The sequence below is a fragment of the Papilio xuthus genome, unplaced genomic scaffold, assembly GCF_000836235.2.
Source record: "Papilio xuthus unplaced genomic scaffold, Pxut_1.1 DF825946.1, whole genome shotgun sequence".
NCBI lineage: Eukaryota > Metazoa > Arthropoda > Insecta > Lepidoptera > Papilionidae > Papilio > Papilio xuthus.
The window spans coordinates 3,719,284-3,733,567 of NW_013532703.1; the positions used below are offsets into that span (position 1 = coordinate 3,719,284).

Here is a 14,284-nt window from a genome sequence, read left to right on the forward strand (position 1 = left end):
ACTCTCGATGAATTTGATATGCAAATCTAAATCTTATTCATTTGTAAGAAGGCGCGCAGCGGATATTCGATTTATGTCAGCAGCATTTATTAAATACACACGGCTGAAGACATTGATAAAGTTTTTTGTTAACATTTAAATAGTAAAGAATCTTCACAGTTACGTTTTATTATTCAATATTCGTGTTGAACCTTTTGCTAATAAACTTTAGTAGTTTATCTCTGGTCTTGTTATATGTACTCTATGTAGAGACAGTTTTTGACTATCTTAATCAGATTACGAACATAATAATACTCTTTTGTGCTGAATAATGCCTTAAAAGCTTCGACAACTTTCACCAGAAGTTTAACCATTGACCAGTTGATTAGTTCCACTTATATGTCATATGTTTTTACTGTCGTACGTTTATCATATAAGCCTACTATATAAATAATTTCTTGATATTTAATTTAGGAAATCCAGTATAAAATTATCTTTAAATTAATACAAATTTAAAAATTATTTCAAGTAATCTTTGTGGTGTCAATTCGATTCAGCTGTGAGTAGTTTGGTGAACTGCAGCTATTCGTCTTAGTTATCTGTCAAGTAGGACGTCCTGCAAATGGATGTCGGCTGCCAAGCACTGATACAAGCGTCTATGAGATAAATTAGGAATTCGCTGCATAAAAGCGAAATATGCTAATTCATTTTACATCAAGCCTTTCCACGCATCTAGTAGTTAAGAATTGCGGATCAATAGACTATGTCAAAACAATACAAAGTACATTATATTGTCTTAAAATATTAAATTATTCAAACTTTCGTGAGACATTATAGTAAACTGATATATAAACACGGCTAAACACTCACTTATATTCGTCCGGTGGCGGCACCGACTAGTTTCGAGCCCATCGGGGGCCCTTCATCAGCATGAGTGGTACTGGTATTATTTCACGGACGCTGCCCGTCGCTCACTTCTTAAAATATTTCTATGCATTTTGAAAGTACCGTTAAAATAAAGTATATAATGACGTCAATGATCCTCTTTCTTCCTCTATATGTTAAAGGCGATTCTCTTTATTATTTTTTGTGAATTTGCAGACTGTTTTAATTAGATCCATTGTGACTTTCTTGATTATAAACATTAGTTAAAAGATCAATGAATTAATAGGATTTTAGATTATAAAATGAATATCTTTTAATATAGTCATATTTAAGATTCACAACCAAAATTCATACTTATTTTACAGTACAGATATGAATCGAAGATAACTTATAAAATAAGCGCCTGGAAAATTCCGAAAGTTATAATAAGTTTCGACTTGAATTAGCATTTAGCTCGCGGTACGCTTTAAGCTCCTCTGTTTTTAAGGAGAAAAACAAAATTTCTTAGACATAATATTAACAATTTATTTAAATTTAGATATTTAACATATTTTAAGTTTGGCTTAACATATATTTCTTGTTACTATTCTTTTTTATAGACGGTAAATCTTAGACATGTAACGTCGTATACAGGTAACCAAGTTATTACGTACTCTTTAAATGGTCAATATATTTTTATAAGTAGAAATTGCTATGTAGATTACAGCTGTAAGGTTTCATTCATCTCATCTAACCATCGAATAAAAATATTATATAGTATAATAGCTTAATGATTTTCCTCAGTACGTTGACCTACTTTGTAAGAATCTTTGATTGTTGCCACGAAAAGAGGAAGCTTACCGTTCATTGTACGATATAATATATTTCCTATTCTTATAGAAAAAATGTAATTTTGTAGTTTTTATTAAACCAGTGAATGAGGAAGTAATTTTTCTTTCATAATAATCATCACAGTGGTAGACGCCAACAACATCTGTTGCACGAACAGGCTTGTTGGCCCGGTGCAATTCTACTACCACACAGAAGACAGGCGTAAATTGGAAGCAATTCTGCGATTCTTATGGAAAATGTAGTCTTTTGTGCGTCCCTTCTTCCGTCTATTGCAGGTAGGCAACTCATCTGCAATTGTGGACGTCTATGGGCAGTGGTCGCATTGCTATTTCAGTGGCTGGTTTGCCATCTTATAAATAAAAAAATAACCATAACTCTATGAATCGTTAGCATATCTTAATAAAAAAAAATTGTTGCGCGATGTGACGTCACATCCCGTCATCTAGTTTTATTCCGCTTGAATATTTTAGAGCGTAATTACAGTGTCTTTTCAAGCGTCCGCGTCTGTACGCGGCCTTAATTTGAAAACCGCTGCGACTCACACAGCAGAATAACTTAACCAGTTTACACCTCTTACTTAAAATTAGTTAATTAATATCATGAGAACCTAACTTAATCTCTTATTTTTTTATTTATCATATTATTATTAAAAAATAGCGCCATTTCTTATAAATCTCTGTACACCGAGAATACCTCTAGTTCACAAACAACCATCATTTTATAATATGTTTAAGACGTATTCGTAGACTCCCGAAACTGACCTATTAATAGCGTAAAAATTGTTTAATAATTACATAGTTGACATTGATTTGTTATTTGTTTCAAATAATTGCTGATCTTGCGGAGTTTCCTGACCAAATTATCCTTGAAATAAATATTTATGTGTTAATATTTGATACGATTGGATTTGACCCTCCATTGGGTTTTTGCTCACACTGAACGTTACATCATAAAGGAAGATTTTTGTTATGTTAGCAATGTTATCCTTCTAATATTTTTGTTATAAGCGAAACTGCAAGCGATGTGTTAATTTATGACGTATTTCCTGCTTCAAGTATACTTATTTATTCTTAATTGAATTTCAAGTTTCATATGTAAGTACGTTGTACAAAACTGTTTTAAAGTTTAAAGTAAAAAGACCACTTTATTAAACAAAAAAGTTCGAAAATGTACGAAGATGAACGCATGTTTTGAAAATATTTTCCACAAACCAGAAACGTCGCTCTTTTTAGTTATTGCGCAAAGGATTCACAGTCCCCAATAATTTTGCCCTCGGGAGTTCTTTTAGAGTTTGCGAAATATTACGAGAATCGACATGTGTGTGCGGTAAGCTTATAGTATACTCGAATTCGTAGCTCATCTACGCGCAGCTACGAGATGCTACGATTTTCCGTAGCAGTGTTATTTCGTATGACGCCGCGACTGCACGCCCGTCGTTCTATCGCTCTCTCTTGCTCTGTGTATCCCCCTCTTTAACTTCAAATTTTATTCCTTCTTTATAAATTTAAAAGCAATAATAAAAGTTTATAAAATAAACGTGCGTTATATTAATATTTAAGTGTTAATTGTTAAAAGTGTTTACTGATTTTATCATTTATTTCCGTTTTGTTTTTATTTAAGTTTTGAAAGTAGGCTACGTTACTGCTGTTTATTGTTATGTAACAGGTTTGTTTTGAATGTTTTTATGAATTAAACATTCACCATAACCGTTTACTATATACGTATAAAGTATAACAACTTTTGAAATTAACCTTTTGTATTGATAAAGTTAAAGATACGTATACAATATAAAATTAATTAAAATACACTATTTTTTAGAATATTTTAGGTTATAATCGAGTTAATTTTATTACTCGAATTTTAAATAACTTAAAAATGACTTCGTAAATCGATTGTTGATTTAAAGCTTTATTGAAAAGTTTTATAAGTAATTTTCAAATAATAACGGAATAATTTTGATTATTTAAAAAAATGATAGCAGCGTCTTTTATTCTTTTATTTAAATAATAAGTAATGATTTGTTGGTGTTTTCAAGAAATTAAATAAATATAATAGTTTATGTTCATCTAATTTAATTGAAAAATTTCTATTGCTTTCCAATAAATATGAGTTTTTATTTAATAATTATTCATATGCATATAAATTCATAGTATTTGTTAAAGTGCTATAATAATTGTTTGATTTCCTTTTGTAATTTCCGTTATTAATACTAATTTTTCTTTATCTGTATTAAAAACCTTTTGTATGGAGGCAGCCAAAAAAATTAGGACACTTTGTATGTATGGTCATTATTTTGTAAATGAATTTTACGAGTCACATGCATAAAGACGAAATATTTGGCATAGTAAATACTGTACAGTGCCAAATCTTTTAATTTACCGAAAGAGTTTTGTATAAGCAACTAACAAATATGACGGCTCAATTCTGTTGCATGTCATTTTGGGAATTTTTAATTAAGCTCATTATTTTTCATACAAAAAGCTCAGTGCTTTTGTTTTTAAGCTGCAGCCAACATTTAAAAATATAAATTAATTTAGACAAGTATTGAACATTTTCTATCTACATGGATAAATGAATATTCGAAGTTAACTTATTGGCTTAAATATTAATAAGTAGTAGGTAACTGCATAGCAATTAATGCGATAGAAAATGATATTCCGAATACTTATACTATTAAAAATATTTACTTCTGATTAATATATCAAAACTTAACAATTAAATTTAAGTAGGTTAAATCAGTTTATGTTTTTTTTATTATTTTTTTTTAATTCAGAAAAACCGTGGGCTGCAAAAAAGTATTTAGTGTTTTCTTTATATTTAAAACTTACCAATACAACGATATAATAATACTGTGATAAAACATTAAGTGAAGAGAGAAACTAGTGTCTTTGAAAACGTTATTAAAATGTTTGTTCATCGTTAAAACATTATTAGGAAGTTAATTGTTGCCAAAGAAGAATTTAAATCATAAAATGATCAATGTTGCTTAGTTATTTGTTGAAAGAGTAAGTGTATCCTTCACTTTATACTTTCCAATTAATAAGTATTGCTTTATTTTTAAAATTCGGTAGTATAATCTTTGTGCAATTTTCTTTGTGACAATAGTGACGTCTCAGGAGTCGACAATGACAAAGAACTTCCTCACCGTCACCAATATTGTAAATGAGGGCATCAAAGGCAGTAAGATCACCAAGCTCGGCCTCTCCAAATACCTGTCTCAATCACTGTAAGTAAAAATTATAACATTAATTTAATCCATTATCCGTATTCATCAAGACAAGTTTATTCATGTTATGTTTTGTGTGCTTAATGCACGTGTACATTAGCTCACAATTTTGTGACGTCACACCGGCTTGCCTATAGTTATATATCTACAGTTAAAACGTTTTCAACGTTCCTTTTATTTTACATCAATAAAGTAGTGATTTAGTTCATAATTTTTTTCATTTAAGCAATGATTACACGTTGGTAGAACTTGAATTAAATATAACTTACTAACTCGATATTCGGATATTAATATTTGTGTTAGCTATAAGATATTTTTGTACAAGTCCTGACAAATGGATCATATGGTATAATTAGACTAAAACAGTACACGGTACACTAATTGTATCCATCTAAGTATATCTGAAAGTACACTAGTGTCTCTTGATTAGTGTGAATAGTACAAACATATATGTCGTAATTTATGTTGTAGTCTAATTGAATCTTTAGGATCATCTGGACTTATTCATTTAAACATAAACGTATAGAACTATATCTATCTCTGTCTATCACTAGTTATAAATCATTAAGTAAGGCAAACTACTCTTATACCGTATGAATTAAATATTCCACTGACGCACTAATACAAAAGAAGCAAGCCGCTCGTGCTAAGAGAACTTGAAGTAATGGCCCTTCATGGCTCAATGGCAGTCATCTCTTATTAGAACTACGCTTTGTATCGTCTCTTAATGACATATACTTGAAGTATTAAACGATAACTGTTTATTAACTTTTTTTAATTAAAAAAATGTAGTATTGATATATTCGCACGATGTGTGTAAGATAACAAAAGAACATATGTAAAAACTTGTCTTAACATTTTAAAATGTCCTTGTTATCTTTTTGACGGTGAAATTCAATTTTAGTCAACACAGTAGTAAAGTAAAACAGCGTTACATTTATTAGTATGTTTATTCGTATCTAAAACAATTTTACCAACCGTCTCGTTACATTGTTTGTCAAATATTCTCAAGCATTTTTGTGTCAACTTTTCAATCAAGCTAAATGTTTTCCATTACTTACCGAAGTTCTATTGTTATTCTTAAATATGAGACGCCGAAGATATTTTTGTAGTATTGCTGAATACAAACTTCGATCTGTTTTTATAGCTTTACCGATTTTTTTACTGCCTAAGATTTGCACGTTTATATATTGTTATCACGATTTTTTTCATTTATAATATTTTCTTAAGATTACTTTCTACAGACTTATCATATTTATTCTCTATCTATTTTTGTGAAAACAAAATGTTCGTATTTTTGTCTCGTATGCATCCCTAAACCACTGGATTGCTTAAAACGTGAACGTCAGAGACGGTGTTGCAATTTTTTTTTCAAAAATTTTTTTTTGTAAATTTACTAATATTTCTTTTACCTTTCCAACTAAGCTCTATGCTTGTGCTAGGATATGGTTCACGACAATAGTTGAATGTCAGGATTCGAATCCCCGGTCTCATGATCGGAAATCCGTACACTTAACCATTAGGCTATTGACGCTTTATTTACGTTTTTTTTAAACTTTTGGCTTGCATTAAGACATTACTTGACAATTTTTTTGTTAAGATATTTAAAGTTATAATGACTGACATTGTAACGTATAACGGCTTAAGAAAGTATGGAAAATAAAAGTAAAAAATATCAAATACATCTCACGTATTTAATTTGACTTTGGTTGTACGTGGACATTTATTACTGGCCACTTGCCAAAGACAAAACATGTAAGCTCTAATAAACTTCAACGCTCGTAGAAGAAATCGTCTTATGATATTACATAGTACGGCACTTTTTTCTTCAGTATATTTTTACTCAAAGTATACCTATAGTAAGTTTTTACCTAATCAGTCAATGAAAAGGAAAAAAAATTAAACGGTTTCATATATAATTAAACAGAGATTACAGCAGTGAAATTTTATAAAAGCACTAGCTGTCCGCGACTTGGTCCGCGCGGAATTAAAAAAAAACTTAATAAGTAGCCCATCTGTGTCAATTTTTTTCCGGAGATACCTTCTAACAAACATTGATCTATCAGAACACTCTTACTCATAATATTATAATAGTAAAAATATTATTTTAAATCTATGACCTTATTGTGTCCTTCTTGAAAGATTTCATTATTTCAGTATTAAAAAGAAACCATTATTTTAATAGACATTTTTGTAAAGAACCAATTTAATCGGATCGAAAATACCTTACGTCAGATTTACACCGGTCTGTACATTTTCCGGCCGTGGGAAACGTGCCACTTGCCAATATACCAGGTGGCCTAAATGCACCACGAATTTTACCTCCTATAAACTATATTGTGAAATAGACAAGTATATTTCCCAAGGTATTTTACACTTTAATTTGTTCGCTATTAGTTTACTGTTAATTATTTACAGTTAAATGTACAATAATTTACTTATTTTTTAAATAGATTATTACTAATACAATACTGCCTTCTTCATACTAATATTATAAATTGGAATATTTGGATTGATGCTTAGATGGATGGATGGATGTTTGTTTGAAAGTATCTCCAAAGCCGCTTGAATATAGCCTGAAGTCACAGGGTACTAAGTTTTTTTTTTTCATTCAGACAGAGTTGCCGGTGACAGCTAGTGTTTTATGAAAAGTTAATTTTAATCTCATCATTCGTTTAAAATCATCTGGCGGTCTTCAAGGATCACAGAAAAGAAAGAAAAGGATTCTTTTTCTTTTCCTTAAATGTATTAATTTTCGTTATTAAAGCGGTTTCCATGATGCTGAAAAGTAATGAAAACGTCAGAAAATAAAACTGCTTTAATTAAAAACGATAACTCGCAATATTTTATTTTAATTGATAAATCAAAATAATACAAAGCTCTTAATTTATGTCAAGATTATCCATTCCATAAAGTTAAATATTATTTTGTAGTGTTTTATGTACGATTGTATAAATATAGTTACTAGCTGTCGCCTGCGACTCCCTCTGCGCGTTATTAAAAAGTAGCCTATGTATTCTTCCTGACTTTGTTTTACATCTATGCTAAATTTCAGCGAGATCCATTGAGCCGTTCCGGAGATACCTTTTAACAAACATCCATCAATTTATAATATTAGTAAGATCTTAACCATAATTTTTAATATTTAAATTGAATCAAGTAAAACATATGTCGTAACGTTCTTTTAAAAATTTACTTTACATCAACTACAGTTAAATTTGAATGAATGAAGTATCACAAGGCATTAGTCTGCAGCAAATGGTCTTCGGAGTACAGCAGCGAACAACATTATTGTTCGCAATTTTCCGCTTTGCATTTTTGTAATGTTAAAACATTACTCCCCTTGCCATTACAGTTAGAATATTTTTATCCTTTAATCTTTTGATTAATTCACCATCATCATCAGCTCACTATACGTCCCCACCGAGGGGCTCGGAGCCTACCCTAAGTTAAGGGTGATTTGACCATAGTCAACCACACTGGCCAAGTGCGGGTCGGTCGACTTCACACATATCTTTGAATTTCTTCTTAGATATGTGCAGGTTGCATCATGATGTTTTCCTTCACCGTAAGAACCTCGGATAAATGTACATATGTAAATCGTAAATCGAAGAACACATTGGTACATGGCGGGATACGAACCCAGGACCTGCAGATTGCAAGTCAAGTGCTTGACCCCTGAGTCACCGTCGCTCGATTTGATTAATTGTATGCATAAAATAAAAATAATATAAAGACAACGTGAGGAAAAAAAAAGGCAAGAAGGGATAGGAATTTAATATGTAATGATACGACGCTTTTAGTAAATAAAACTAATACAACAGTTCTGTGTGATACAGAATCTTTTCAGCCAACCTAACCCTGTTTTAACAGTAAAGCTATGCTTACTTGAACGCCTTGACAATATTTGCGGTCTAAAAATTTTTTATTGTAGTAGTAATATGTTACTTTGACAACGCAATCAAAATTATTGTGGTGTGTGGTCAGCTTTGCGTTTTATTGACAAAGTTTACTCGAATAATCTTGTAGGTTTAAAAATGCGGCAATTTCATGTCACGCTTTTTAATGTTTGCAATTCTTTTGTATGGTTATTTATTCAACGCATTAGTGTGACTGCGCATCTAATTACGCGGCCGTGTGCGAGTGGGACTACTTCCTGCTAACAATGACCCACCTCGTTACGGCCTAAGTACTTTTAATTATGTCATCTTTATTTTAATTCGTCGTTTATATTTAAGTCCTAGATACTTTGTTTTTTAAATGATTTTATTTATATTAAAACTTATGAGAGTGCTGTTATTAAAATTTATTATATATTAAACGTCATTTAAATTCAAAACGCGACTATATCCGCACGGATTAAAAACATACTTAATGAGTAGCCAATGTATTCTTTCAGACTATGTTCTACATCTGTGTCAAATTTCATCAAGATCCCTTGATACCTTCAAACAAACATCCATCCATCCATTTTAACTTTCGCATTTATAATATTAGTAAGATAATATTTACGTTATTAAGAAAAAAGTCAACAAGTCGTAATTATCGCCTCGTAGAAAAATTTAATTGTAACGTAAATTGACCTTCACACCTGCCTTACCTACGACCCCGCCTTAACTGAATCTAAATCGAATATGACAACTAACAAGCCGTGAAATTTTTATCTCGAACATTTAGGATGAATATCAAGATTTTTATACATTTAAAGAAGCGAGGTCACATTTCTTTGCACTACAATTTTTTATAATTATGTTATTTTGAAAACTGCAGTAGTTATACATAGCCATTGGTTGCTGTCATCAAAACATGTTATTACAAGGATTTTAAAGATTATGAGTGGGATTCATATGTGTATCAATAGTGGAAGCTCCCTCCAATATCGTATTATATAATATCGTAAATATGTAAAGATAAATTATTAAAATAATTTTGATAATATAACTAACATTTGTTAAAATGTCGGCAGTAAGAACAATTATTTGAAAGCCACTTTCAAAGTATTTGAAAGTACTATCAAAAGCCCACATTCAGTTACTCTGGATTCCGCGCGGTCGAGGTCGGTCGTTAAGATCCTTCCGTTTTAATGCCAATGTTTTTATATTCAAATGTCACCAGACACCTCTTAATTTTTAATAGATAAAACAATTTACTTTGCTTATATTTAATCGTAATAGACTTCTAATAAAGAAAACTGTCAGGGGGATTTATTAGTAGTTTTCTTATGGAAATTGCTAGGACAATTGATTATTTCTACTATTATTATAACATTCACATTTATAATATTAGTCGGAATAATCAATTAAGATGGATAGATGGATGTTTGTTTAAAGGTATCTCTGGAACGGCTGAACGGATCTCGATGAAATTTGGCATAGATATAGAACAATGTCTGGAAGAACACATAGGCTACTAATTGTTTTATTAATTCACCGCGGACGGAATCGCGTGCGTCAGCTAGTACTGTAGTAGTATGAATTCAATAATACTTAGCATTTGTAACCAGTGCTAAAATATTAAATTAAAGTCACTAATTGCCTAATCAATCTAAAGAATAATGATTTTTTTTTATTCGTTCAAAGAAAACGAAAGTCTAATGAAAGAGAATCTTCAATTAAACTAAAATTAAAGTTGTAATTTTTATTACTTTTAGAGTGTCATTAATCATTTAGTGTAAAATAAAAATTCTTTAAGGCGTCCTCAATTTTGTCGACATGATTTGTTTGCAAAGCTTTCAAGTCGGGACGGAAAATGTTTGCTAAAGTCAACTACTTACACTTGTTGAGGGAATTCTTTCGTGCTGTGAGTTTCTACGTTAAAACACATGTATTGAAACATATTACCATCTCACTCTTTACTTTGAAAAGGAGCGATGACGATGTACCTGTGAATGATCGTAATACGTGACCTAATATATTTACCGGAGTTACTGTAAATTACTTTTATTTCATATTAGCTGTCCAACGTAATTCCATCCACGCGAAAGTAAAAAAAAAAACTTAATTATTAGCCTATGTGTTCTTCCAGGCTATGCTCTACATTTATGCGAAATTTCAGCGAAAACCACGCAGCCATTCTGGAGATACCGTAAAACAAACATCCATCCATCCATCCAAACATTTTCATTAGTGAGATAAATAATACAAAAATATTATATTACTAAATTATATTTATAGAGACCGTCAAGAGTCGAGTTAAACTCAGATAATTACTTTCCTATTATGTCCCTTGGGTGGTAATTATTGCCTTTCTGCCGCTTAAGTGCTTGGCTACCCCGTGAAATCGATTTTATTGGTAAATAAGCTTATTCCTGCACAGAACTAAAAATGTTAATATCGTAATCTAGGTAACCTAGAAAGGTTTTCAGAGATTATGCATTACCATTTAGTACGATCTAGATTTTATTCATCTATTTTATATTTCTACATACATATATATTTGTCAGTTACGTGTTTTCTAATCATGTGACTTTTCTTTAATATTTGATAATAATTGTTGCTCACAACTTTGTACCCTTTGTAAACTCATTGTGATTAACAAAATATGACGTCATTGTTTTTTATTCAACGTGTAAAATGTTCTAAGTTATGTAATAGTGACCAAAATATTCCTAGACGTTCGTTAACTGTACTGAGAGGTCAGCCAAAGATAGCATTCAGTTCGCATTGCGGTCGGCGAATTCCTGACCAGACTTCTAAAATATCTTGCAGTTAAAACGCCAAAATGTAATAAAGATGTATTAAATTTAGCAATATATAGAACTAACAAACGAAACATATTTACCCAAAAATAGAATTTAACATATCTATGGAAAGATTTTGCCCGCGATTTCGTTCGCATAGAATGAAAAAAAAAATAGTAACCTATGTGTTGTTCGAAGTTATTTTAGCGAGATCTATACAGTCGTTCTGGAGATAAATTTTTACAAACATCCAACTATCCGAACATACAAACATTTTTTCATTAAACCTTATTATAGGAAGATTTCATTTTTGAAGAAAAGCAAAAAACAAAGTTAAAAGAAACTAAGTTAAAAATTATTTTATAGTGATTGTATATTTTTATTAAGTTACATATATGGTAGACTATACAAAATGAACGTAAGGGTTAATAATATTAGTAAGATTATGCTATATTATAATACTTATTAGTATAATTAATTATGACCATAGTTTTAAATAACACTGTATTATATAAAATGTGTAACTTTTATGTAATCCCTTAAGCTTGCATAAAAGTTTATTTCATGTAATTAACTCGATAAAGATTATTGTTATAACAATAAAAATGTATTACTATTCAAATAAAGCTATGTAATTAACGAAACTTGAAATAAGATTTCTTCATTTCACAAAGTTTTTGCAAAGATATTGAGATAAGTGAAGAGTTTGTGATAACATGAAAAGGTTACGTGTTAGGGCCCAGGGGATATTTGTTTCACCGGCAAAAGTAGTTCTCATTAAGTCAATGTCTCTACAACTCAGTTTTTGTAATTAAAGTACTTTTATTTCAACACACGTCTTGCTACTTGTTATTTGCATATTGAACTAAAGTTGCATAGTTTTTTTATGTTTTAAGCAGTTAATATGATATTTTGCACAACTTCTTGTAATAATAACATGATTTTTATTTTTAGTTGTTAATCTTTACAGAAGAATACATTGTTTTGCTGATTTACCTTCTTGTAATTTTTAATCATACTAATATTATAAATACGAATGCTTAGATAGATGGATGATTGTTTGTTAGAAGGTATCTCCAGAACCGCTGCATGGATTTCCCTTAAATTTGGCATAGATGTTGAACATAACCTGAAAAAACACATAGGCTACTAATTATTTTTTTTAAATTAGCGTGGACGTAGTCGCGGCGTCAGCTAGTCTATTAGTAAGCCACTTTAATTATAATGAATACAAGTTTTTTTTAAATTTTATTCTAATGACAGGTTTTTATAAATTGATGTCAGATATTTGAGCGTTATGGTTTTTAGTGTAGCGTTTTGCTTTAATACGAAGTCGTTGCCAATATTTCATATTCGTAGTTATCGTCTGCGTTCATATTTATGGAATGGGTCGATCGCTGACATGGCTGTTATAGATGGCGGCATTTTGCCTAATATTTTAACATTAATAGATATGATCGACTTTTTTTATGTATTTCTATTTTTCAAGGCTAAAAAAGCGTCAGTGGCTCAGGGGCAAGCACTTGACTTGCAATCTGCAGGTCCTGGGTTCGAATCCCGCCATGTAACAATGTGTTTTTTTGATTTTCGATTTACATATTTACATTTATCCGACGTTCTCACGGTGAAGAAAAACAGCATGATGCAACCTGCACATATCTGAGAAGAAATTTGAGGATATGTGTAAAGTCAACCAAACCGCACTTGGCCAGCGTGGTTGATTTATGGCCTAATCACTCTTAACTTAGTGTAGGCTCCGAGCCCCTCGGTGGGGGGCGTGTAGCGAGCTGATGATGATGAGATATGATCGACTTTTTTATGTACTTCTATTTTTCAAGGCTAAAACAATACTTTTTAATTTTTATGTTGTGATGACAAAGATGTTTTATATTTTATTGACAAACATATTTTTGACTTAATTGAATATTTGTAAATTTTTCCAAAATATATTTAGAAAAAGTAAATACTTAAAATAACGAAACAAACTTTTATTAAGATTAAAAATTTTTACTTTCATCACTTTATAGATACGAAGATAATGTTCTATTTTCAAACTGTCATAAATTAAAAAAAAATTAAATAAAATTTTAAAAGTATTTTGGACTGTGTAATTTCTGTCGGCGAGGTCGCGAGGTGAAGAGGGCAGGGCAATCATCAGTTTACATGAGGTCCTAATTATGCAAATAAAGGGTGACCTTATTGTCTCTTGAATTCTAAATTTGTTTCCACCAGATAACAAACCAACGGAATTATATTTTAAAACCACATAATTGTGAATTCATATCACTTTTGGGATAATCTAAATTTTTAATTGTTGAGGCGTTTACGATATCTTTTTATACGAATTATTTTATCGCGTTAGTTAATGTCATTTGTTATGTATTAATATAAGTATTTTCATTATTTCAATACAATGCGAGGCATTCATTTAATTCTATTGTTAAGTTAACTATGTTTTACTTCATTAATACTGGAATATTGTTATCTCAGTTTATTCAAAGATAAAGAAAAGGATGACAATATGTTTTCGTTACAGTTTTTATGACAATGATACGAAAGGTTACTCGGAAAATATTTTCTTTTAAATTTTTGCTATTTTACTTTATAAAATATAGCACAGATTAATAACCATCTGGTCTTTGTTTCAGGTAAGTTCATTAAGTAAATGTCCGGCGTCGCCACTG

At 30.5% G+C, this 14,284-nt stretch overlaps 1 protein-coding gene across 3 annotated transcripts in view; it reads left to right on the forward strand.

Annotated features, from left to right (window-relative positions):
* Syt7 (Synaptotagmin 7) overlaps nt 1-14,284 on the forward strand; it is a 202,288-nt gene that overhangs the window by 64,178 nt on the left and 123,826 nt on the right. The window contains exon 1 of one of the 3 annotated variants that reach the window (XM_013320493.1): nt 4,870-4,921. The exons of the other annotated variants lie outside the window; for them this stretch is intronic. The gene's annotated coding sequence lies outside the window, so the exon portion shown is untranslated. Of the gene's footprint in view, nt 1-4,869; nt 4,922-14,284 lie in introns of those variants that run through there. 3 annotated transcript variants of the gene reach the window in all.